Consider the following 26933-nt stretch of genomic DNA (forward strand, 5'->3'; position numbering starts at 1 on the left):
AAAACAATGCATGTAAAAAAAATAAATGTACTGTTCTTTCTTGCACTTAGAGTTAGGTTTTAAATACAAGGTACTAACTCAATTCATTGCATTTGACCTCCAGAACACGTTTTGTCTCTAATTCCTTTTTTAGTCCTGAATCAGTCTTTTGCCAACGACAGATGGGTCAACCACAACAAATGGGCAGTTTGCACATGAGACTTAATGTACAACTCATTGTTTGTTTTTCCTTGACAGGTAACTTTAATTATTTTGACAAATATTTAATGTGCCAGGTATTGTCCTAGGTGCTAAGGATAAAGCAGAAGAAAACAACAAAAATTCTTGCCTTTGTGGGTTTACGTGCTAGTTGGGAAGCTTCATTCATTCACTCACTCATTTATTCCACAAGCATTTATTGATCTTCTGATACAACTCAGGCCTTAAACTACATACTGTGCCTAAATAGGATTTTATCCCTGCCCTCAGAGTCTAGTGGGAGAAATAAGACATGTCCCCTGTCCTCCCCTGCTGCCCACCATATACCCTCATATATAGAAAGTACAGAAGAGGGGCACCTCGTTCAGGTTGAGTGGTTCAAAGAATGTTTCTCAGAGAAACATGTAAACAAACAAGTAAGTTGAGGCTGGAAGAATGAACTGATGGGGGAGAAAGGCAGACCTGGTGGTGATGAGACGGAGCATGGCATAGGGCCCGGGCCAGATGAGGAGACCAATGAATGCTGTTGAATGAATGAATGAAACTTCCCCAGGAGAGCATAAACTCCATGAGATATGTTCTGGGAACTGCAAGTTCCTTCCAATGGCTGAAGTTTAAGGTGTGTGGGGATGAGAAGCAGGAGACGGGGCTGGGGAAGGAGGCAGGGTCGGGGCTTGAGGTAGGTCTGGCTAAGGAGGTTTGTCCTGATGACAATTAGAAAATTTGTGGATCAATTTAAATGGCAATATGACATGGTCTGATTGGTTTATTCTTTTCTTAAAAAAATGTATTTAAAAAATTCCACAAATGACATATGTTTATTTTAGATGACTCATGGACTTTTTGTGGGAGCAATGATTTCATTATACTATTTTTGTAAATGGTACTTTGCATATCTCTTTCTGCTTCACAGTGGAAGGACATTGGACCTGACATACAGAAGTCTCTCAGTAAAGATTTGCTGTTTTTGAAATTCCATGGACACTGGTAAGTTGCAGTCAGCTTAGGTGAGGCCATGATCTGGCCCAATTGTGCCACTCCAAGAAACTGGAGTTTCATTACCTAACTAGGAATATTTAACAATTCCCCCTGCTGCATCATTGCCACTATGTCTTTTTATCTCCATTTTTGTCACTTTTTATTATGCAAAAATCCAAATATTAATGTATGTAAAAATAGAAAGGGTAGTATAAGAAACCCTCATATACCCACCACCCAACGTCAACAATTAACAACTTACAGCCAATCTTGTCTCATTTATATCCTTTCCTCTTCCCAACCACTGCATTATTTTGAAGTAAATCCAAGACATCAGATCTTTTTGTATGTATCTCTAAAAGATAAGAACTTGTTTAAAAACATATCCATAATTATTACAACTAACAAAATAAGGAGTTATTCTTTACTGTCATTAAACATACAGTCAGTGCTCAAATTCCAACTGTCTCTCTTTTTCTTAAAGTTGGCTTATTTGAATCATGAGTTAAAGTCCACATTTGTATTGGGTTGTATACGTTTTCTTTAATTAATAGCTTCCCTCTTTTTCTTTTTTTTTTTCTTACCTTGCTTGTTATTTATTTAACTAAAGACTCTTAACAGAATGGTTAAATTGAAAACAGCACTTTAAGTGTGCCATTTTCCTTCATGCTCACCTTCACTGGGTTTTTTTTTTTTAACACCTGATAATTTTTTTTTTTTAATTTTTTTTTTTTATGCGTTACGCGGGCCTCTCACTGTTGCGGCCTCTCCCGTTGCGGAGGACAGGCTCCGGACGCGCAGGCCCAGCGGCCATGGCTCACGGGCCCAGCCGCTCCGCGGCATGTGGGATCTTCCCAGACCGGGGCACGAACCCGTGTCCCCTGCATCGGCAGGCGGACTCCCAACCACTGCGCCACCAGGGAAGCCCCTGATAATTTTTAAGGTACAAAACTGTATCTCATTATTGCACAACATTATTTTAATTTGAAAATCATGTCTAATGTTGCCTTTTTTTTTTTTTTTTTTTGCGGTACGCGGGCCTCTCACTGTTGTGGCCTCTCCCGTTGCGGAGCACAGGCTCCAGACGCGCAGGCTCAGCGGCCATGGCTCACAGGCCCAGCCACTCCGCGGCATGTGGGATCTTCCCAGACCGGGGCACGAACCCGTGTCCCCTGCATCAGCAGGCGGACCCTCAACAACTGCGCCACCGGGGAAGCCCTAAAGTTGCCTTTTTTTATCCAGTCAGCTTTATCCAACCACTGAAACACATGGTGATCACACCATATACCAAAATGAGTTCTAGATGGAATAAAGGGTTACATATGAATAAATAAAACCATAAAAAACTAAAATAAAATATAATATTGAACATATTTTTGGAAAGGGAATATGTTACCTAAACATAAAAGCAATGGAAAAATGTCACAAAGAAAAGTATCAATAAAATCAAGTATATGCTGTTAAAACTTTTTGGTCAACAAACACGAAATGAAATGATAAACTGGGTGGGGGAAATAGTTACCATCTATGAGAGACAATAGTTTAGTAGCTTTAATACATATGGTCTTGTTTAGATTGTCACTGGGTCCGGATGGGTCCACTCACAAGGTGACACCAAGTCAAGATTCTTTAGACTCTATCTTCTTTTTAAAAAAATTTTTATTGGAGTATAGTTGATTTACAATGCTGTGTTAGTTTCAGGTATACAGCAAAGTGAATCAGTTATACATATACATATATCCACTCTTTTTTAGATTCTTTTCCCATATAGGTCATTACAGAGTATTGAGCAGAGTTCCCTGTGCTATACAGTAGGTCCTTATTTGTTATCTATTTTATATATAGTAGTTTGTATCTGCTAATCCCAAACTCCCACTTTATCCCTCCCTCACCCTCCTCTTTGGTAACCATAAGTTTGTTTTCTGCATCTGTGACTATTTCTGTTTTGTAAATAAGTTCATTTGTACCATTTTTTTAGATTCCACATATAAGCAATATCGTATGATCTGGAAGTTGTATTCTTTTCTCTAGATCTCCTGCCCCAGTTATTCACTTGAGAAATGTTAAGATTTCTAACATTTAGTCTCTCTGTTCTGTCTGTTGGTTTCACCATCCTTCTACTCTGTTGACCCCAGGAGCTCTGCTGGGCCACTGCTGACCTCCTTCCCATCACTGACATCTGTCTTTCTTCTCCTCTAGCAATCAGGAAAACACTTTCTACTCCTTATGACTGACTACTGTCAAAGGAGCTTCCTGCAAAAGAGCTTCTGGGCCCCTAATGACCCAGTTAATTTTGTTAGACCACAGACCTTCTGTCCTTGAACTCACAAGCACTCTTAGGAGGAAGGAAGAAGGGTGAAAGTGCAAGTCAGAGGATGATCAGGCCCCTGTGGTAGCTAAAACTTTACCCTCTCTGACTCCCAGGATCTGCTACATAAATTATTTCCTGGCCACAAGTGACAGAAGCTGATGCTGGCAGATTAGGCAGAAAAGGGATTTATTTAAAAGATATCGGGTAACTCATAGAATTGTTGGGAAGACTGGAGGAAACAATTTTGAGGCTAAGTTTCCAGGAAAATCCCCCCAAATTAGTAGCACAGCTGGCCTGATAAGCACACTGAGGCCAATGCCCTGTCACCACTCAGTAACCATATGCTACCAGGAACTCAATTTGACTGCAGCCACCGCTGCCAAAGGCATCAGTGTTACTTCTGTACCTTACAGACCATTCCAGTTTCCCCAAACCACATAGCTCTGCTACCCGCCTCACCAGCAAAAGGAGTGCACTGTGCAGCCTTTCCCCTCTCACTGCCACTTTCTTCACCAGAATCTCACACAAATGCATCTGATTAGAGGAGCGTAAGTCACATGCCTGTGTCCTAACTGCAAAGGAGAGGGACAGGAATGAGCATTTTGCGTTCTTAGTGGGACTCAGAAAGGGAAAATTCTCCTAACATCAGAAGGGTGTTCAAAAGGCAGTGGATACCAAAAGACCAGGACAAATGTTTAGCAGAATGAATGACTTAGGCTGGGTATGGCATGGGGTGGTCACTTACAGATAGGGTGGCCTTATACCTACTAATTAAAATATGGACTGAGTTATAATATGGAATGACATACAAGGTTATTTTGGAGGCATAATTTTTAATAGCAAAATATTGGAAACTATCCAAATGTTCAGTAATAGAGGTTTGATTGAATAAAAATCAATCAATGGTACATCAATACACACATGGAAGACAATGCACCTGAATGAAGGGGAAGGAATGATCTCTAGAATATATAAGCGAAAAAAGCAAAGTAGAGAATAGTATGTGTAGCACCTGTCTATTCTGTAAGAAAGGTGGGGATATATTTATGGTTCAACCACAGAAATTGCCATTTTTGCTGATAAAATGGTTAATCTTTAGCAATTTCATACAATTCAACATAATACAGGGAAGAGGAGACAAGGATGGAAAAGAGACTTTTCTGAATATATATTTATTATGCATTTTTGACTTTGGAATCATATAAATGTGTTTTACACATTCAAAGTTAAATTTAATTTAAAAGGACAATTCCTAAGATTTTAAAACAAACCAAAAACAATGAGCTTAACTGTATATGAAGTTAATTATGTAGCTGCACAGAGAGGACAACTATTTCAAGTGACTCTACAATGTGGTATATTTGCTGTACATACGTAGTGGAATATATTTTAAGGGAGAATAGAGCTGCAAAGAAATCTAACACTGCACTCGATAGTTATGTCACTAGTAGGTTTTTACATTAGTTTTTTGTTTTTGTTTTTTTTTTTTGGTACGTGGGCCTCTCACTGTTGTGGCTTCTCCCGTTGCGGAGCACAGGCTCTGGATGCGCAGGCTCAGCGGCCATGGCTCATGGGACCAGCCACTCCGCCGCATGTGGGATCCTCCCGGACCGGGGCACGAACCCGTGTCCCCTGTATCGGCAGGCGGACTCTCAACCACTGTGCCACCAGGGAAGCCCTACATTTGTATTTTGAAACTACTTTTTATGTAGTGTAGCACAAAGTAATAAGTAATTATGTTAATGCTATTAAGAACCAAGATTTTTAGTGTAAGAGAAGAGAAATATAAAATCAAAGGCATTCATATAAATACATTTTTAAAATTTATTTATTTAGAACAGGATTGGGAAGGCTTTAAATGCCAGACTGAGGAGTTCAGATCTTTTTTTTTTTTAAATAAATTTATTTATTTATTTTTGGCTGCGTTAGGTCTTCGTTGCTGTGCGCAGGCTTTTCTCTAGTTGTGGCAAGCGGGGGCTACTCTTCATTGCGGTGCGTGGGCTTCTCATTGCAGTGGCTTCTCTTGCTGTGGAGCAGGAGCTCTAGGCTCACGGGCTTCAGTAGATGTGGCGCACGGGCTTAGTTGCTCTGCAGCATATGGGATCTTCCCGGAGCAGGGCTCAAACCTGTGTCCCCTGTATTGGCAGGAGGATCTTAACCACTGTGCAACCAGGGAAGTCCCTAAATAGATTTTTTTTTTTTTTTTTTTAATTTTATTTATTTATTTACCGGGGCTACTCTTTGTTGTGGTGCGCGGACTTCTCATCGCGGTGGCTTCTCTTGTTGCGGAGCACGGGCTCTAGGCGCGCGGGTCCAGCAGTTGCAGCACATGGGCTCAGTAGTTGCGGCGCACTGGCTTAGTTGCTCCGCGGCATGTGGGATCTTCCCGGAGCGGGGCTCGAACCCACGTCCCCTGCATTGGCAGGTGGATTCTTAACCACTGCGCCACCAGGGAAGCCCCCTAAATAGATTTTAATATTAAATTTGAATTAGAAATATCAGTATATGCTTATGATTTTTTCCTTCTATTTCTATACTTTTCAGAAAGACCTAGAAGCATTAAAACCCCACGGGCAATGGGCAACCTCTAGTGCCCAGACTGTGGTCCCTAAATGACATTCTGCGTTTAAAGGAACCAGGGGGCTTCCCTGGTGGCACAGCGGTTAAGATCCTCCTGCCAATACAGGGGACAAGGGTTTGAGCCCTTACTCTGAAAACTGGCAATTTAAGAGAAATAAGTAAACGTTATCCTGCTTTTCCAATTCAATCTGCATTTCAGGATGACCAAATAGCCCTAATTAATGAGGAAAAGTTCTTCCTTACACACAATTCCCAGCTAATATATGTGAAAGGAATGACAGAATTAGAAAAATCACCATTTTATAATCCTAATGATATAATTTAAGGCAAAGATCAATAAAGGATGAAAGCATTAGATGAAAGGCTTCAAGCCATTTCATGATGCTGAACTTTTTTAGCTTTTGCTGGTCTGTAAAACTCTTTATCTCTCCTTCAACTCTGAATGATAGCCTTGCTGGGTATTTTTGGTTGTAGGTTTTCTCCTTGCATCACTTTTTTGGGAGCTCATTCTATCAAGAGGCCACTGGTGCTGGCAGGCACCATTTTGGAGTCCTCCCTAGTCCCAGGACCTGGAGGGGCCCACCAGCCGGTGGGCACCAGTCCTGGGATTTCGGAGGCTAAGTAGCTAAACTGCACAGCTGGCCTGCTGGTGGGTAGAGCTGTGTCCCTGTATTTCAGAGCATGTGAGATTTTGTGTGTGCCCTTTAAGAGCGGAGTCTCCATTGCCTACAGCCCTCTGGCTCTCTTGAAAGTAAGCCCCACTGGCCTGCAAAGCCAAACGTTCAGGTGGCCCCATCTTCTTGTTGCAGGACCCCTGGGCAGGGGCTCAGACCACTTCCTCCTTGGGGAGAACCTCTGCAATTATAATTAACCTCCCATTTGTGGGTTGCCCACCTGGGGGTACGTGTCTTGAGTATAATGCGACTCCACCCCTCCTACCTGTCTAATTGTGGTTCCTTCTTTATATCTTTAGTTGTAGAGGATCTTTTCTGCTAGTCTTCAAGTAGTTCTCATCAATAATTGCTCTGTAAATAGTGGCAATCTGGTGTGCCTGGGGGAGGAAGTGACCTCAGGAGATTCCTACTCTGACATCTTGGCACTTCCCTAGAAAAACAGCTTATGGAGAACTTTATAGTGGAGAGATCTAGCTGACACCACCTGAATCTGCTGATCAATCTTAACTTCCCTAAGAGTGGGACCACCAGAAAATATGTGCTTCTTGAGATGCCCCGTTATGGAAAACAGAACCTGATTCTAACAAGTCTTTTAGAACTAACCTCCAGTTTACATGAAATACAGGAGGTAGAGGCTCAGGTTTAAGTGATGCCACAAGGACATAAATGGATAAATTCAGAATATAGGAGAGTCTAGAGAACAACTGAACTATTTAATCAAGAAGTCAATGGCATAAAGAAAAATAAAAACTTGGGGTAAGGGGGAGAAATTGTTCTAGATTATAAAAGACTCAAAAGATATAACCATCAAATGCAGTGTGTGGACCTCGCCTGCATCCTGATTCTAAGGAGCCAACTATAAGAAATATATTTCTTTAGATATTAGGGAACTTTGAAAATGGTCTAAGAATCAGATGATATCAAGGAATTACTACTGTTGTTAGGTGTATTACTGGCACTGTGGCTATATAAGAAAATATTCATATATTTTATTTTATTTAAAAAAAAAACAAACCCAAAACCTTCAGGTTCTTTTTTTGAATTATATTATTTATTTATTTATTTTATACAGCAGGTTCTTATTAGTTATCTATTTTATACATATTAGTGTATACATGTCAATCCCAATCTCCCAATTCATCCCACTACCACCACCCCCACCCCACTTTCCCCACTTGGTGTCCATACGTTTGTTCTCTACATCTGTTATCTCTATTTTTGCCTTGCAAACTGATTCATCTCTACCATTTTTCTAGATTCACATATATGCATTAATATACGATATTTGTTTTTCTCTCTCTGACTTACTTCACTCTGTATGACAGACTATAGGTCCATCCACCTCTCTACAAATGATCCAATTTCATTCCTTTTTATGGCTGAGTAATTCTCCATTGTATATATGTACCACATTTTCTTTTCCATTCATCTGTCGATGAGCATTTAGGTTGCTTCCATGACCTGGCTATTGTAAATAGTGCTGCAATGAACATTGGGGTGCGTGTGTCTTTTTGAATTATGGTTTTCTCTGGGTATATGCCCAATAGTGGGATTGCTGGGTCATATGGTAGCTCTAGTTTTAGTTTTTTAAGGAACCTCCATACTGTTCTCCATAGTGGCTATATCAATTTACATTCCCACTAGCAGTACAAGAGAGTTCCCTTTTCTCCACAGTCTCTCCAGCATTTGTTGTTTGTAGATTTTCTGATGATGCCCACTCTAACCGGTGTGAGGTGATACCTCATTGTAGTTTTGATTTGCATTTCTCTAATAATTAGTGATGTTGAGCACCTTTCATGTGTTTGTTGGCAATCTGTATGTCTTCTTTGGAGAAATGTCTCTTTAGGTCTTCTGCCCATTTTTTGATTGGGTTGTTTGTTTTTTTAATATTGAGCTGTATGAACTGTTTATATATTTTGGAGATTTGTCCTTTATCCATTGATTCGTTTGCAAATATTTTCTCCCATTCTGAGGGTTGTCTTTTCGTCTTGTTTATAGTTTCATTTGCTGTGTAAAAGCTTTTAAGTTTCATTAGGTCTCATTTGTTTATTTTTGTTTTTATTTCCATTACTCTAGGAGGTGGATCAAGAAAGAGCTTGCTGTGATTTATGATAGTGTTCTCCCTATGTTTTCCTCTAAGAGTTTTATAGTGTCCAGTCTTACATTTAGGTCTTTCATCCATTTTGAGTTTATTATTGTGTATGGTGTTAGGGAGTGTTCTAATTTCATTCTTTTACATGTAGCTGTCCAGTTTTCCCAGCACCACTTATTGAAGAGACTGTCTTTTCTCTATTGTATATCCTTGCCTCCCTTGTCGTAGATTAGTTGAACATATGTGTGTGGGTTTATCTTTGGGCTTTCTATCCTGTTCCATTGATCTATATTTCTGTTTTTGTGCCAGTACCATATTGTCTTGGTCACTGTAGTTTTGTAGTATAGTCTGAAGTCAGGGAGTCTGATTCTGCCAGCTCCGTTTTTTTTTCCATCAGGATTGCTTTGGCTATTCGGGGTCTTTTGTGTTTCTATAAAAATTTTAAGATTTTTTGTTCTAGTTCTGTAAAAAATGCCATTGGTAATTTCATAGGGATTGCTTGAATCTGTAGTTTGTTTTGGGTAGTATAGTCATTTTCACAATATTGATTCTTCCAATCCAAGAACATGGTATATCTCTTCATTGGTTTGTGTCATCTTTGATTTCTTTCATCAGTGTCTTACAGTCTTCTGAGTACAGGTCTTTCACCTCCTTAGGTAGGTTTATTCCTAGGTATTTTATTCTTTTAGTTGCAATGGTGAATGGGATTGTTTCCTTAATTTCTCTTTCTGATCTTTTGTTGTTAGTGGATAGGAATGGAAGAGATTTCTCTGCATTAATTTTGTATTCTGCAACTTTACCAAATTCATTGATTAGCTGTAGTAGTTTTCTGGTGGCATCTTTAGGATTCTCTATGTATAGTATCATGTCATCTGCAAACAGTGATAGTTTTATTTCTTCTTTTCCAATTTGGATTCCTTTTATTTCTTTTTCTTCTCTGATTGCCATGGCTAGGACTTCCAAAACTTTGTTGAATAATAGTGGTGAGAGTGGACCTCCTTGTCTGGTTGCTGATCTTAGAGGAAATGCATTCAGTTTTTCACTATTGAGAATGATGTTTGCTGTGGGCTTGTCATATATGGCCTTTGTTATGTTAAGGTATGTTCCCTCTATGCCCACTTTCTGGAGAGTTTTTATCATAAATGGGTGTTGAATTTTGTCAAAAGCTTTTTCTGCATCTATTGAGATGATCATATGGTTTTTATTCTTCAGTATGTTAATATGGTATCACATTGATTGATTTGCATATGCTGAAGAATCCTTGCATCCCTGGGACAAATTACACTTGGTTATGGTGTATGATTCTTTTAATGTGTTGTTGGATTCTGTTTGCTAGCATTTTGTTGAGGAGTTTTGCATCTATATTCATCAGTGATATCGGTCTGGAATTTTCTTTTTTTGTAGTATCTTTGTCTGGTTTGAGTACCAGAGTGATGCTGGCCTTGTAGACTGAATTTGGGAGTGTTCCTTCTTCTGCAATTTTTTGGAAGAGTTTGAGAAGGATGGGTGTTAGCTCTTCTCTAAATGTTTGATAGAATTCACCTATGAAGCCATCTGGTCCTGGACTTTTGTTTGTTGGAAGATTTTTAATCAGTTTCAATTTCATTACTTGTGATTGGTCTGTTCATAGTTCTATTTCTTCCTGGTTCAGTCTTTTCTAAGGATTTGTCCATTTCCTCCAAGTTGTCCATTTTTTTGGCATAGACTTGCTTGTAGTAGTCTCCTATGATGCTTTGTGTTTCTATGGTGTCCATTTTAACTTCTCCTTTTTCATTCCTGATTTTATTGATTTCAGTCCTCTCCCTCTTTTCCTTGATGAGTCTGGCTAAAGGTTTATCAATTTTGTTTATCTTCTCAAAGAACCAGCTCTTAGTTTTATTGATTTTTGATATTGTTTTCTTTGTTTCTATTTCATTTATTTCTGCTCTGATCGTTATGATTTCTTTCCTTCTACTAAGTTTGGGTTTTGTTCGTTCTTCTTTCTCTAATTCCATTAGGTGTAAGGTTAGATTGTTTATTTGAGATTTTTCTTGTTTCTTGAGGTAGGATTGTATTGCTATAAACTTCCCTCTTAGAATTGCTTTTGCTGCATCCCATAGGTTTTGGATCATTGTGTTTTCATTGTCTTTTATTTCTACGTATTTTTAAATTTCCTCTTTGATTCCTTCAGTGATCTCTTGGTTATTTAGTAATGTATTGTTTAGCCTCCACATGCTTGTGTTTTTTACGTTTTTTTCCCCCTGTAATTGATTTCTAATCTCATAACGTTGTGGTCAGAAAAGATGCTTGATATGATTTCAGTTTTCTTAAATTTACTGAGGCTTGATTTGTGACCCAATATGTGATCTATCATGGAGAATGTTCTGTGTGCACATGAGAAGAAAGTGTAATCTGCTCTTTTCGGATGGAATGTCCTATAAATATCAATTAAATCTATCTGGTCTATTGTGTCATTTAAAGTTTGTGTTTCCTTATTAATTTTCTGTCTGGATGATCTGTTCATTGGTGTAAGTGAGGTGTTAAAGTCACCCACTATTATTGTGTTACTGTCGATTTCCTCTTTTATGGCTGTTAGCATTTGCCTTATATATCGAGGGTGCGTATATATTTATAACTGTTATATCTTCTTCTTGGATTGATCCCTTGATCATTATATAGTGTCCCTTCTTGTCTTTTGTAACATTCTTTTTTTTACAGTCTATTTTATCTGATATGAGTATTGCTACTTCAAATTCCTTTTGATTTCCATTTGCATGGAATATCTTTTTTCATCCCCTCACTTTCAGTCTGTATGTGTCCTTAGGTCTGAAGTGGGTCTCTTGTAGGCAGCATATATATGGGTCTTGTTTTTGTATCCGTTCAGCGAACCTGTGTCTTTTGGTTGGAACATTTAATCCATTCATGTTTAATTATTGACATATATGTTCCTATTACCATTTTCTTAATTGTTGTGGGTTTGTTTTTGTAGGTCCTTTTCTTTTCTTGTGTTTCCCACTTAGAGAAGGTCCTTTAGCATTTGTTGCAGAGCTGGTTTGGTGGTGCTGAATTCTCTTAGCTTTTGCTTGTCTGTAAAGCTTTTGCTTTCTCCACTGAATCTGAATGAGATCCTTGCCGGGTAGAGTAGTCTTGGCTGTAGGTTCTTCCCTTTCATCACTTTAAGTATGTCTTGCCACTCCCTTCTGGCTTGTAGAGTTTCTGCTGAGAAATCAGCTGTTAACCTTATGGGAGTTCCCTTGTATGTTATTTGTTGTTTTTCTCTTGTTGCTTTTTTTTTTTTTAATTTAATTTTGGCTGTGTTGGGTCTTCACTGCTATGCGTGGGCTTTCTCTAGTTGTGGTGAGTGGGGGCTACTCTTCGTTGTGGTGCACGGGCTTCTCATTGTGGTGGCTTCTCTTGTTGTGGAGCATGGGCTCTAGGCATGAGGGCTTCAGTAGTTGTAGCACACAGGCTCGGTAGTTGTGGCTCATGGGCTCTAGAGCGCAGGCTCAGTAGTTGTGGTGCACAGGCTTAGTTGCTCCGTGGCATGTGGGATCTTCCCAGACCAGGGCTCTAACCCGTAACCATTGAGCCACCAGGGAGGTCCTCCCTTTTTGCTTTTAATAATTTTTCTTTGTCTTTAATTTTTGTCAATTTGATTACTATGTGTCTCGGCATGTTTCTCCTTGGGTTTATCCTGTCTGGGACTCTCTATGCTTCCTGGACTTCAGTGGCTATTTCCTTTCCCATGTTAGGGACGTTTTCGACTATAATCTCTTCAAATATTTTCTCTGGTCCTTTCTCTCTCTCTTCTCCTTCTGGGACCCCTATAATGTGAATGTTGGTGTGTTTAATGTTGTCCCAGCTCTCTCTTAGGCTGTTTTCATTTCTTTTCATTCTTTTTTCTTTATTCTGTTCTGTGGCAGTGAATTCCACCATTCTGTCTTCCAGGTCACTTATCCATTCTATGACTCAGTTATTCTGCTATTGATTCCTTTTAGTGCATTTTTCTTTTTAGTTATTGTATTGTTCATCTCTGTTTGTTTGTTCTTTAATTCTTCTAGGTGTTTTTTCTTTAATTCTTCTAGGTCTTTGTTAAACATTTCTTTCATCTTCTCAATCTTTGCCTCCATTCTTTTTCCGAGGTCCTGGATCATTTTCACTATCATTATTCTGAATTCTTTTTCTGGAAGGTTGCCTATCTCCACTTCATTTAGTTGTTTTTCTGGGGTTTTATCTTGTTCCTTCATCTGGTATATAGTCCTCTGCCTTTTCATTTTGTCTGTCTTTCTGTGAATGTGGTTTTCATTTCACAGTCTACAGAATTGTAGTTCTTCTTTCTTCCACTGTCTGCCCTCTGGTGGATGAGGCTATCTAAGAGGCTTGTGCAAGCTTCCTGATGGGAGAGACTTGTGGTGGGTAGAGCTGGGTGTTACTCTGGTGGGCAGAGCTCATTAAAACTTTAATCCACTTGTCTGCTGATGGGTGGGGCTGAGTTTCCTCCCTGTTGGTTGTTTAGCCTGAGGCGACCCAGCACTGGAGCCTACAGGCTCTTTGGTGGCGCTAATGGCAGACTCCTGGAGGGCTCACACCAAGGAGTACTTCCCAGAACTTCTGCTGACAGTGTCCTTCCCTGGTGAGCCACAGCCACCCCCCGCCTCTTCAGGAGTCCCTCCAACACTAGGAGGTAGGTCTGGTTCAGTCTCCTCTGGGGTCACTGCTCCTTCCCCCTGGGTCCTCATGTGCACATTACTTTGTGTGTGCCCTCCCCGAGTGGAGTCTCTGTTTGCCCCTGTCCTGTCGAAGTCCTTCAATCAAATCCTGCTAACCTTCAACGTCTGATTCTCTGGGAATTCCTCCTCCCATTGCTGGACTCCCAGGTTGGGAAGCCTGATGTGTGGGGCTCAGAACCTTCACTCCAGTGGGTGGACTTCTGTGGCGTAATTGTTCTCCAGTTTGTGAGTCACCCACCCAGCGTTTATGGGATTTGATTTTATTGTGATTGTGCCCCTCCTACCTTCTCCCTGTGGCTTCTCCTTTGTCTTTGAATGTGGGGTGTCTATTTTAGTGAGTTCCAGTGTCTTCCTGTCAATGATTGTTCAGCAGTTAGTTGTGATTCTGGTGCTCTCACAAGTGGAAGTGAGCGCATGTCCTTCTACTCTGCCATCTTAAACCAATCCTTTCATATATTTTAGAGATGTGAAGTGACATATAGAGAAGAAATAACGTGAGGACTAGGATTTTTTAAAAATTAATTAATTAGGCTACGTCAGGTCTTAGTTGTGGCACACAGGCTCTTTGTTGCAGCGTGCGAGCTCTCTAGTTGAGACATGCAGGCTCTCTAGTTGTGGCACACAGGCTCTCTAGTTGTGGTGCATGGGCTCCAGAGCACGTGGGCGCAGTTGTTGCAGCACGCAGGCTCTCTAGTTGTCGTGCATGGGCTCTAGAGCGCACAGGCTTTTTTGCCCTACGGCATGTGGGATCTTAGTTCCCCAACCAGGGATCGAACCCACACCCCCTGCATTGGAAGACAGATTCTTAACCACTGGACCACCAGGGAAGTCCCGAGGGCTGGGATTTGCTTTAAAATACTTCCACAGAAAAAGGAGAAGGATAGATAAAGCAAATGTGGCAAAATCCTAACAATTGTTGAATCTGAATGATGGGTATTTTTTATAATATTCTTTCCAGTTTTATTTGTTTGAAATTTTTTGTATTAAGAAAAGGTAGTGGGAACAGGCAAAATACAAATCTTCTGGATGATAATTCAGCCTAACCCTTGAAAGTCAATGGAGCAAATAAATGGGAAAAGTTTTTGTCATACAGACTAACTTGCTGTTCTTTAGTTGTCAGCTCACACTATGTGGTAAAACAACCTGATGTCAGTGATCACACCTTGGATGATGTGATCATGGCCAAAGGAAGGGCTGTTGGTGGGTGTAACAGTTCTTTCTCTCTCACGTCTCTTTTTTTGCTAACACCTGAAGTGGTACCTCAGCACAGCCAAGCAGAGTACAGAGCAGTTTGCAATGTTGTTTTGCATCCAAAAACTGCTAATCACACTCAGTGCCTTTGCTGATTCACTGAGGAATAACTTTTAGTCCTGTAAGTAGATCTCAAGATTGAAATCAGAACTTGGAAGAATTTAACAAGCATGTTGCCCATATCCCACTTTTCCTGACATTTCCTCCATGCCTCCCCTGTTTGAGTAAGGGTGCTGGGTGAAGGAAGAAGAAATTTTTTGGATGAAGCATTACAAAACTCAGGGATGCAAATTCAGCCAAGTGTGTGGCCCTTTTCCATTCCAGAACCTGGTGCAGGCAGACATCACAAATTGATCACAGATTTCTTTTTCTCTGGGCTCTGCTTGCCATACTACTCCAGGTAGCACCATATTGATGAAATTGTTACCAAACCAAACTTGGGTCCACTTGTCTGCACACAGTAAAGCCAATCTACTGACACCAGGTTGTGGTGAAGGAAAGGGCAGCATTTATTGCAGGGGCCAAGCAAGGAGTCCAGGCAACTAGTGCTTAAAAGACCCAAACTCCCCAATGGCTTTCAGGGAAAGATTTTTTTTTTAACATCTTTATTGGAGTATAATTGCTTTACAATGTTCTGTTAGTTTCTGCTGTATAACAAAGTGAATCAGCTATACATATACATATATCCCCATATCTCCTCCCTCTTGTGTTCAGGGAAAGATTTTTAAAGACAGGGTGAGGGAAGAGAGCTGTGGGGTGTATGATCAGCTCGTGGACATTCTTCTGATTGGTTGGTGGTAAGGTAATTGGGAATCAACATCATCAACGTTTTGGTTCCAACTGGTGTGGGGTCTACATGCTTGTGGGCAGCATCCAGTTAACTTCTTCCACCTGGTGGGGGTTTCAGTATCTGCAAAACAGCTCAAAGGATGTGGCTCAGAATATTATCTATAGCCCTTTAGGAGGAACTAAAAGGAATTAAAAATCCTTGACTTTGTTTAATGGCTAAACTATTATTATTTTGTCTTACTTGACTGTTTTCCTTTCTTTCTGCATTTTGTCACTTCTCTGATTAAATTTCTTCTTTGAAACTTAGGGAAGGAGGCTAGAGTTTTTCTATGGACAAGAGGCAGGGAGAGGACGTCTGGGCGGATGGGGTGGTCCTGTTCTGGGAAGGCCGCGTGGGGTCCTGCTCGGCTACAAAATAACTCCTACTCAAAAACATCTTCAGACTAGATTATAAAGCATTTGCTTAGCTTTATTTTTTACCTTTTACAAACAAGAAGAAAAATACTTTGACTAGAAACTCAAGGAATTTAGATTAGATTGGATTTGAGGAAGAGCCTCATGTGAGGAGGTTGAAATCTGTGAATAATTACTTAGAAATATTAAGATATTTTTCTTAAAAGACCTATTAAAACTGGGCAGATTCTTTTTTTTCTTTTTTTAAATTTGGCCACATGACATTGCTTGTGGGATCCCTGACCAGGGATAGGGCATGTACCCTCGGCAGTGAAAGTGCAGAGTCCTAACCACTGGACCACCAGGGAATTCCATATTTTTAAAAAAAATTCTGGGCAGATTCTTATTGTCTGGAGTGGTCTAGGACTAATGAGGTTGAGCACCATCTTTTGGCCTATGTCAGAGCATCTGGCATTTTTGCCTGCCCAGCATCCCTTTTCCCTCCTCCTTATAATAGAATACTCTTTACTTTGAGGAAATCTGTCTGTTTGCATAGGTCTGCCCCTTCTCTTCTACATGGGGTGAATAGGCTTACCCAGTCAGATTACCCCATTTCCTTGAACACAGAAGTTAATACATGGATGGGCACAAAACTCTAGCTGGGCACATTAAATTCTAGCTTCAGATCTTTTGGAGAAAAAGCATTAAGTTGATAAAGTGGCTGGCTGTGAAGCTTGGGTTGCTGATGGCTACAATGCCCTTCACATGGAGAGAGCCAACAAAACCGAAATGCTGGAAACAGTTGAAAAGAAAGTCATCCTTAAACCATTTGACCCTTTGGTTCTAACTGTGCTAGAAGCAAGATTAACTCCTGGATAATTTAAATATGAGCAAATTGTCTTTTTTTTCTCCCTTAGTTTGAATTGGGTTAGTGTCATTTCCAGGGAAAGTCTTAATTAGCATGGCATGTGAGATGCTTCATTCATTCCATTAACATTTATTAAGGTGTTGCAGTCACTTTGACACCCTGGAGATACAGGAAAAAAAAAGACAATCATTATTTCAAGGTGTCTACAGTTAAAGAGACAGTTATGATACAGAACTAATATAATAGATGATACTTACATAGTGCTTAATATGTTCCGAGCACTATTCTAAACATTTTATATATACTAACTTATTTAATTTTTACAGCAACCCTTTGATATAGGTTCTGTTACTTTTTCCATTTTAGAGATAGGGAAAATCAGGCCCAGAGAGGTTAAGGAAATTGCCAAAGTTTACCCACTTCAGAAATAGAAGATCTGCAATTCAAACCCAACTAGCTTGGCATTTAACTACAACATTCTAGAGCTTTATTATACCTAAAGGTCAATGTTGGAGTTATCCTGGAGAATAATCAATAATAATGGCCACCATTCACTGAATGCTTCTTATGTGCCCAGCCCTGTGCTAGGTGCATTCCTGCCTTAACACATTAAATATTTTCAAGAATTTAATGCAAAGATTATTGATTGTATAGTTGAGGGAACTGAGGCTCAGAGAGGTTAAGTGGCTTGCCCAGATCACACAGCTAACAAATGGCAAAGCATAAATTTGGATCCAGACATGTCTGCTTCCAAAGGCTTTCCTCTTTCTGTCATGTTTCTCTAAGGACCTAGCTTTTAGGTCCTTAGCTTCTAGCTTTTCCCCTAGAGGTGTGGCATGTCTAGGATGCTTATGACTGGGAAATGGAGCCAACAGTGGGAGTCCTTTAATGCCAGAGAGTGTGGCAGATTTTGTTCCCAGAAGTGCTCTTGGAATTTGTGTATACCTTGCAACCTGATAGTCCTGAGAATATATCTGCTGTAGTGGAGGGAGATTAAGAAATTCATTGGAAGTGTCTCTTCGGGAGAATAAAAGGATGTTATTTGTTTATTTTTGTGGCCGCCATTCAAGTGTTGAAGAAGGAGTAACTTGCTTTTGTTGTTTTTTGCCTTCAGACCAGATCTGTGAATAAGAAGGCTCTTGGATAAGGTATGTGTCAAGTATGCTGAGGACAAAGTGCACATTTAATTAGAAAATCAGAGAATAAAAGGCAGTATTTGGAGTGGGGGAGATTTCTGTAATCCCCAACAGGCATTTTTATCTAATAAAATCACACCCAATACAGGAGAAGCTCTTAAGGTACCTCCATGTAACCAACTCACAGGATTAACTGATGCTCTCGATTCCTCCTGGAAAACTTATCAACAAAGGCATACCTGTGTGCTTCTGTGCCCAAACACTTACTGAGTGCTTAACAAGCTTTTTATATAGATTAACTCATTAAATCCTTACAATACCACCATTTTACAGGTGAGAAAAATATAGCATGAGGAAGTTAAATAACTCAGCACCAATTAGATGCTTACCAGGAGTCAGTGATGTTTGCTAGCAAACCAATTTTTGCCGGGCACACATGGTGTAATTTAATTAAATAAAGTGTAAATCTGTGAAATATGAATGTAAAGAGAGATTGAGCTATTATTTCTATGAAAACTAAATTGAATGTTTTGGAAAGGCTTGATAATGTCTGATTCACTTTGGTGTACAACAGAAACTAATGCAGCATTGTGAAGCAATTATACTCCAATAAAGATGTATTAACAAACAAAGGTTGCTGTTGAATTAGGTATGAGCAAGACCGCTGCTCTTTCCTGTCTCTATGACTGGGCCTGCTGCTGCTAATTAGAAGTTCTTTTCTATGTTTTCCTTCAGCAAATGCTTCCTCCAGATCGATCTCCTCTGAGAAGCCTTCTGAGGTAGCCTGAGTTTTACCAGTTCTGTGACTCAGCAGCAAGTTGCTCAATCTCTCTGAACCTTAGAGTCTGTATCTGTGAGACACAGATAATAATATCTACCTTGCAGGATTGTTGTAGAAATTAAGTGGGGTTATCTGGGCCATAGTAAGTACTCAACAAATGGCAAAAATTATGGTATGCTTGTTGTTTTGCTGGGGGCTATGGAAACAGATGAATGAGGTAGTCCCTGGCTCCAGAAGCTGAAGACGAGCACAGGACTCTGCCTGCTTTTGGCTCCACTTGCCCTTTAGTGAGCTGAAGCAGATTTTCACAAATGTAAATGGAAACTTTTCTAGATGTTTTCTTGACACTGACACCACTCTGTCATCCAAGTTCTCAGTTAGCATTTGAGTAACTCATCCTGAAGGCCTGGAATGCATCAGCACAGAGATCATCTTATGTTTAGTCACTAAGTGATTTGTCCTGAAGCCTTAAGGGGCCGTTGGAAGGCCTTCAAGAGGAACAGGTTCCAAATCACGGAGGCCACATGGAGGAGGCTCTGGGATTTCTTCAAGTTGGGTTCAAATCATGGCTCTTTGACCTCAGGAAACTTACACAATAACTCTGAGTATCAATTTCTTCATCAGAAAAATGGGGGTAATGATTCTCATTTCATAGGTGGTAACAAGAAACAGATGAGATGAAGTGTCAAGTGTTCAGCACAGTACTTGGCATATAGTCAATACCTAATAAATGTTAGTTTCTAACAAGTGAATATGAGTAGGTAGGAATGTGGTGGGCACACAGCTAACCTATGAGCTGAGGAATTGCAAGTAGGCCTTTGTTCAACACTTTCTTTGTGCTATCATCGCAAAGACTCTAGTCTCGATAGCCCATTGGTCTGACCCTGCACACGGTCTCCTCTTAGTCTTCCAGTGGAAATGACTAATACTCAAATTCTTATTCCATTATTTAACTTGCAGAGTTGTCTTGAGTGAGGCAATCAGCCTCTGGGAGCCTCAGTTTGTTTATAACATGCAGATACAAGTGCCTACCTTGCAAGAATTATGAAAGGAATAGAAATAATGAAAAGCATGTAAGAGTGCTGACACAGGTAATCAGTGAACTGTGGCTAGTTATAGTATAGTAGGACGCCTTTATCTAACTAGAAGTTGGTCAATTGATCAAAAAAGTTGATTAAAGCAGGGAATCTTAGGACTCCCCTGGTGGCGCAGTGGTTAAGAATCCACCTGCCAATGCAGGAGACACAGGTTTGAGCCCTGGTCCGGGAAGATCCTACATGCTGAGGAGCAACTAAGCCCGTGTGCCACAACTACTGAGCCTGTGCTCTAGAGCCCATGAGCCACAACTACTGAGCCCACATGCCACAACTACTGAAGCCCATGCACCTAGAGCCCATGCTCCACAACAAGAGAAGCCACTGCAACGAGAAGCCCGTGCACCACAACGAAGAGTAGCCGCAACTAGAGAAAGCCTGAGTGCAGCAACAAAGACCCAACACAGCCAATAAATTAATTAATTTAAAAAAAGCAGGGAATCATAAAAAAAAGGATACAATCTTTCCTTCCCTCACCATGTCCTCCTAGTACCACTGAGATCATCAAACCTTCATCCCTAATGGTGGCTCCCATCCCCATTCCTGGCTCGTATGACAGACATGAGTCATCTACCTACAAAGGCTAGAAATTCTGCTCCAGGCATAAAATTTGGTTTGCAACCTTGCAGATTTTCCTGCTCAGAGACCAGATAAATGACCACAGGCCAGAGCAGGATGAGAAAAGGGTGGGGGTGGCATTCACCATGGACCACAGAAGAGGAAGATGTGGAGAGATCTGAAATGGGGGGAGGTGGTTCGGGAGGTTTGAAGGGAGGAGGAACCATGAAGTGGGAACTGCTTCAGTGACCAGCTGTCCCTCATGCTGCTGTCTGGAGTGGACCATGCGTGACCTACAGAATTGGGCTGCCCACAAGCATCTCATTTGGAATGAGTTCTTTTGCCCTGGAGGGCTTGGCAAGCTTTCCTTCCCCATCTGACCTTTCACATGTTAGCAGCGTTGACTCTTGTGAGCCTCAGAACATAGGGAGAGGGGATATGGCCTCCTGGAGGGGTAATGATGTCCTGAAAGGAAATCCTGACCCTGCTGTCAAAGTGGGAATAGACAGAACCAGTTTGAGCTGACCTCTGTGTTGGGATGATGGTGGAACACCCCACCTTTTTATGCATATTACAAATTGCAAACTCTGTGGATTTAGGGCTCTGTGTTTCTAAGTCAAACTGGAGGCTACTCCCACTCTGAACTGGGAGCCATATAGTCAAGGCAAAATCCACCTGCCACAGGTGATGCTCATATCATAATCAAACGCACACTTCTGATTTAGTTGTTCTTGCAGCTTATAATTAGACCTTGTCAGAAAAAAAAAAAAAAAAGAAAAAAAGAAACTTGAAAGCAGCTGTGTTTTGGTGCTATTCACGTCTGTGACTGACCTAGTTTTTAAAAATTAAAAATGTGCCATTGGTATTTGTCACATCTTTGCACCTTGCTCACACTCCTATAGGATGAGCATTGAGAAGTGTTTTCTGAGCTGTGAGCATATGGAGGAAGAAGGGCATTGTGGCTGAGGGCATTGACCAGCCTCTCAAGCAAAATTCCAGAGGCATAGCTCTTCCTGAGATTTACCTTCACATGTTGAAAGGAAGATGGCAAAGTAGAGCTCTACAAATAGATGAGTTTCAGAGGTAAATAAGAGAGGATGTTGTTTATGCTGTGTTCTCAATGTTTTTGCCACCACTGGCCTAATGATAGAAGTGAGCTATAGAGCTGAAACCTTAATCATCAATCCTCCCATCCCATCCCTGAGTACAGAGGGTCTGATTGCCAGGATATTCCCTAAAGCTTGCAAAAAAGTTGGTGTTTATTCTAAAGAAACAGAATGAATTAGGACTATCCTCTGTGTCTGGGTTTTATTTATTTATTTTATTTTTATTTTTGGCTGCATCGGATCTTAGTTGTGGCTCACGGGATATTCGTTGAGGCATGAGGGATCATTCGTTGCAGCACGCGGGCTTCTCTCTAGTTGTGGCGTGTGGGTTTTCTCTTCTCTAGTTGTGGCGCACAGGCTCCAGGGCACATGGGCTCTATAGTTTGCAGCAGGCGGGCTCTCTAGTTGAGGCGCGTGTAGTTGTGGCACATGGGCTTAGTTGCCCCACGGCATGTGGGATCTTAGTTCCCTGACCAGGGATCGAACCCGTGTCCCCTGCATTGTAAGGTGGATTCTTTACCACTGGCCCACCAGGAAAGTCCCTGTGTCTGGATTTTAGACTTTCCAAGTATAATGGCTGGTTCTCTGCCTGCTCATAAAACAAAGCTTTCAGCCTCCCAACCACCCTCCCACGCAGAAGTCACAGGAAGCTCTCCTCTCTCCTCATTCTCAAGCATGTATAAACAAGCAATGATGACTAGGCATAAAGGACAAGATAAACTAACAGATAAAATAATAATACTGAAGGAAGCAGAGATAACTCAGGGGAACAGACCAAAGCATGAAATAAACATTTAAAAGAATCATCTAATTAGTATCCTCATAGAAGATGGTGCAGCCACAAAATAAGAACAGTTTGGTATTAAAAAGGAAAATGTCAGAGTGCAAAATCAGGGCTTTCCCAAAGTTGACAATAATCCTAACAATTTATATGACCTAACCGATAATTATGTGTGAGGCAGAAAGAAACTTTTCTAAACTATCAGCTACAGAGAATGAATTTTGATCAGCCATAGAGACAAGATTGAGTTATCTTTCTATTCTCCCTATTGAAAATTATAAGATCATTGTCCTATGAAGAGGTTATCAAAAAAGTAAACAGTTAAAAGCTGTAGGGGAAAAAGTGTATGGAGGTGTGTCAGCTTTTTAAAACTTGTAATTTGTTGTAATTTCTTTTCTCACTCTACATAAAAATTTACTGTCAGATATAATTTTGTATTCATAATTTAATATTCTTTTCTTAAAGAGACCTCCCTCTTCCCGCCTCCACACACCGCCACCAATTTTCTAACTTTCAGGCCCCATGAAGCCTGGATGTGCCCCTGGCAGTGCATTGCTTGCAGATAGAACAGAGAAGATGGCAAACAAACTGCAGAATGATATATACCATAAGATTTCAATTCAAATACCTTTCAAATACCCAACTCTCACTATCTATTGATTATAGCTACACATGCAGGTAGTAAAAGTGTGAAAACATAGACTAGGAGGTACACATCTAATTTATGAGAATGGTTGCTTTGGAGTATGGGGTGCTCTGTTTTCACTTATTTTCTGAAGCAAAAATGAAAAAGTGTTAACATGTATTTATTTTGAATGGTGGATATGTGGATGTTATTTTATTCTTGGTGATTTTCTTTTTTCAATTTAAATTGTATAATTGTAGTCAAATTCCCTCAGAATTTGGAAGGCATTGTCAATAGTCTTCTGGTATCCAGGCCATCCTTTGCAGTTGACCTGATTTTCCCTTCTTTTTCCTTGTGGTCCTACTATTTCACAACAATCTGTCTAAGTATGGACTTTGAGTCCCTCATCGTGCTAAACTTTTGTGAACTTTCCAACTTGAGGACTCATGTCCTTCAGCTCCAAGTATTTCTTTTCTATTAGTTCTCTGTCAGTTTTGTCCTTGCCATTTCTGTTCTCTTTCTGGATCTCTTGTTAGTCAAATGTTAGACTTCGTATTTTTGTCTCACATTTTGTACAGGTTTTTACCCCCATCTTTTTTTTTTTTTTTTTTTGCGGTACGTGGGCCTCTCACTCTTGTGGCCTCTCCCATTGAGGAGCACAGGCTCCGGACACGCAGGCTCAGCGGCCATGGCTCACGGGGCCAGCCGCTCCGCAGCATGTGGGATCTTCCTCGACCGGGGCACGAACCCGTGTCCCCTGCATCGGCAGGCGGACTCTCAACCACTGCGCCACCAGGGAAGCCTCCCCCGCCCCCATCTTTATGGGAGATTTCTTTTCCATCTTACAACTCTTTTGTTAAAAATTTTGGCATTTATATTTTTAATTTCCAATATTTTTTCCTTTTCATAACATCCTGTTTTTATTTTGTAGATGCTCTGTTTTCTATGAGGATACTAATTAAATGGTTTGAATTATAACAGTTTCTTTTTTGTGTTGTTTTGCAGTTGGGATAATTTAAACACACATACTAATGTGGATTTTTCTTTAAAGAGTTAAAGGGTAGTGAGAGTTTACCTGTTATAAAATTGTTCAAATCTTGCAATATAGATACAGAAACATTTAAGGATTCTAAAATATATTTTCAAAACTTGGACGAGAAAGCTGGCACAAACAAAATGAAGAGAGTTTATTCAAAAAGTTGATGAAACTCTAATGTATCATTTTTTCCTAATATATCATTTTTAACTGAAATTTGGAAAGATGTTTTTAAAAGTTTCAGTAAAATAAATGAGAAATGATTCCTGATTTGGATGTGTATACAACTTCATATAGACTATGGTATAATATATACTTGGTCTTTGTCACCAGTTCCTGGCACAGAGCTACTAAAACCATGGGAGTTTCCTGAGTGATAGGATTATCTTTTGTTGTTCATTAGGAGCCCCTTTCAACCACACTTCAGTTTATACTAATGAGATGACTTAGAATGAGGTCCCTAAATGGCTTTAGAATAGAGGCTGGTCAGCTGAAACAGCAACCAATTTCATTTCCACTTTCATCCCCACTCTCTGACTTCCTGGATGGTGATGGGGACTGGAGATTGGGTTATAAAAACTCTTAAACTACAAGACTGAGAGAGCTTCTGAATTGGTGAACACATCCATGTTTCTGGAGGGTGGCAAAGCCTGACTCCCTGGGCACAGAGGTTCCTGTGTACCAGACCTCGATCTATGTACTATTCATTTGTATACTTATCTGGCTATTCATTTGTATCCTTTATAACAAACTGGAAAAGAAAGTATAGCACTTTTCTGAGTTCTATGTATCATTCTAGTGAATTATCAAACCTGAGCAGGGGATCGTGGGAACCCCTGAATTTGTAATCTTCTGGGAAAAAATGTGGGTAGCATGGGCACACAATTAGAAGCCAGAAGACAGGGGAACTCATTCATGTGGTCTTACAGTCAGCTCTGGAGGCACTGAGCAGAGTGGAGAAGTGTGGAAAGTGGATCTGGAGAACAAACAAGAAATCTGACACATCCCTTGCCTAGAAGTTATGCTCTTTAATGCAATAACCTCGTCTATCTTATACTTCATTATGCCCTAGTGCCTAGAACAGACCTGATGCATAGCAGTAACAGCTAACATTCACTAGGTGTTTACTATATCCTGAGTACTTCTATTGGGCTTTACATGTATTAAATTATTATTATTATTTTTTTAAAACAAAACCTACCAAATCACAAGTAGGGGATGATTTTCTTTTTCTTTTATAAATTTATTTATTTATTTTATTTTTGGCTGCGTTGGGTCTTCATTGCCGCTTGTGCACTTTATTTAGTTGTGGCGAGCAGGGACTACTCTTCGTTGTGGTGCTCGGGCTTCTCATTGTTGTGGCTTCTCTTGTTGCGGAGCATGGGCTCTAGGCATGTGGACTTCAGTTACTGTGGCTCGTGGGCTCTAGAGCGCAGGCTCAGTAGTTGTGGTGTATGGGCTTAGTTGCTCTGTGGCATGTGGGATCTTCCCGGACCAGGGCTCAAACCTGTGTCCCCTGCATTAGCAGGTGGATTCTTAACCACTGCGCCACGAGGGAATGCCTATATTAAATTATTTAGTTTTCATGTCAACTGTATTAGTTATTACTATTACGTATCATTATCACCATTTTCTAGGTGATAAAACTGAGGCACACAGAAGGCTAGATTTTACATATTTGAACTCCAACCCAGGACACTTGACTCTGTGACCGTCACTACTTTTTTTTTTTAATTTAATAATATACTTGATTTAACCCAATATAACCTAAATATTTTCACTTTAACGTGTAATAAAATAAAAGGCATTAATATGATTTTTTTTTGGTTTTGTTTTTTCTTTCCCCCCCCTTTTTTTTAAACATCTTTATTAGAGTATAATTGCTTTACAATGGTTGTTAGTTTCTGCTGTATGACAAAGTGAATCAGCTATATGTATACATATATCCCCATATCCCCTCCATCTTGGGTCTCCCTCCCACCCCTCTAGGTGGTCACGAAGCACCGAGTTATTCCCCCTGTGCTATGCAGCTGCTTCCCACTAGCTATTTTACATTTGGTAGTGTATATATGTCCACGCTACTTTCTCACTTCGTCCCAGCTTACCCTTCCCCCTCCTCGTGTCCTCAAGTCCATTCTCTACGTCCGTGTCTTTACTCCTGTCCTGCCCCTAGGTTCTTCAGAACCAATTGTTTTTTTTTCTTTAGATTCCATATATATGTGTTAGCATATGGTGTTTGTTTTTCTCTTGCTGACTTCACTCTGTATGACAGGCTGTAGGTCCATCCACCTCACTACAAATAACTCAATTTCATGGCTTTTTATGGCTGAGTAATATTTTTTTTATGGCTTTTTATGGCTGAGTAATATTCCATTGTATATATGTGCCACATCTTCTTTATCCATTCATCTGTCAATGGACACTTAGGTTGCTTCCATGTCCTGGCTATTGTAAATAGTGCTGCAGTGAACACTGTGGTACATGACTCTTTTTGAATTATGGTTTTCTCAGGGTAAATGCCCAGTAGTGGGATTGCTGGGTCATATGGTAGCTCTATTTTTAGTTTTTTGAGGAAGCTCCTTACTGTTCTCCATAGTGGCTGTATCAATTTACATTCCCACCAGCAGTGCAAGAGGGTTCCCTCTTCTCCACACCCTCTCCAGCATTTATTGTTTGTAGATTTTTTGATGATGGCCGTTCTGACCAGTGTGAGGTGATACCTCATTGTAGTTTTCATTTGCATTTCTCTAATGATTAGTGATGTTGAGCATCCTTTCATGTGTTTGTTGGCAGTCTGTATGTCTTCTTTGGAGAAATGTCTGTTTACCTCTTCTGCCCATTTTTGGTTTGGGTTGTTTGTTTTTTTGATATTAAGCTGCATGAGCAGCTTTTATATTTTGAAGATTAATCCTTTGTCAGTTGCTTCATTTGCAAATATTTTCTCCCATTCTGAGGGTTGTCATTTGGTCTTGT

At 40.3% G+C, this 26933-nt stretch overlaps 1 long non-coding RNA gene across 3 annotated transcripts in view; it reads left to right on the forward strand.

Moving 5' to 3' along the window:
• The window catches only part of LOC116757604, a 95118-nt gene that overhangs the window by 39020 nt on the left and 29165 nt on the right, over nucleotides 1–26933 (forward strand). For all 3 annotated transcript variants that reach the window (XR_004351029.1, XR_004351027.1, XR_004351028.1), the window contains exons 3-4: nucleotides 1112–1185; nucleotides 17958–17991. This is a non-coding gene — a long non-coding RNA (uncharacterized LOC116757604). The remainder of the gene's footprint in view (nucleotides 1–1111; nucleotides 1186–17957; nucleotides 17992–26933) is intronic.

Source organism: Phocoena sinus, chromosome 8, assembly GCF_008692025.1.
Source record: "Phocoena sinus isolate mPhoSin1 chromosome 8, mPhoSin1.pri, whole genome shotgun sequence".
Taxonomy (NCBI): domain Eukaryota; kingdom Metazoa; phylum Chordata; class Mammalia; order Artiodactyla; family Phocoenidae; genus Phocoena; species Phocoena sinus.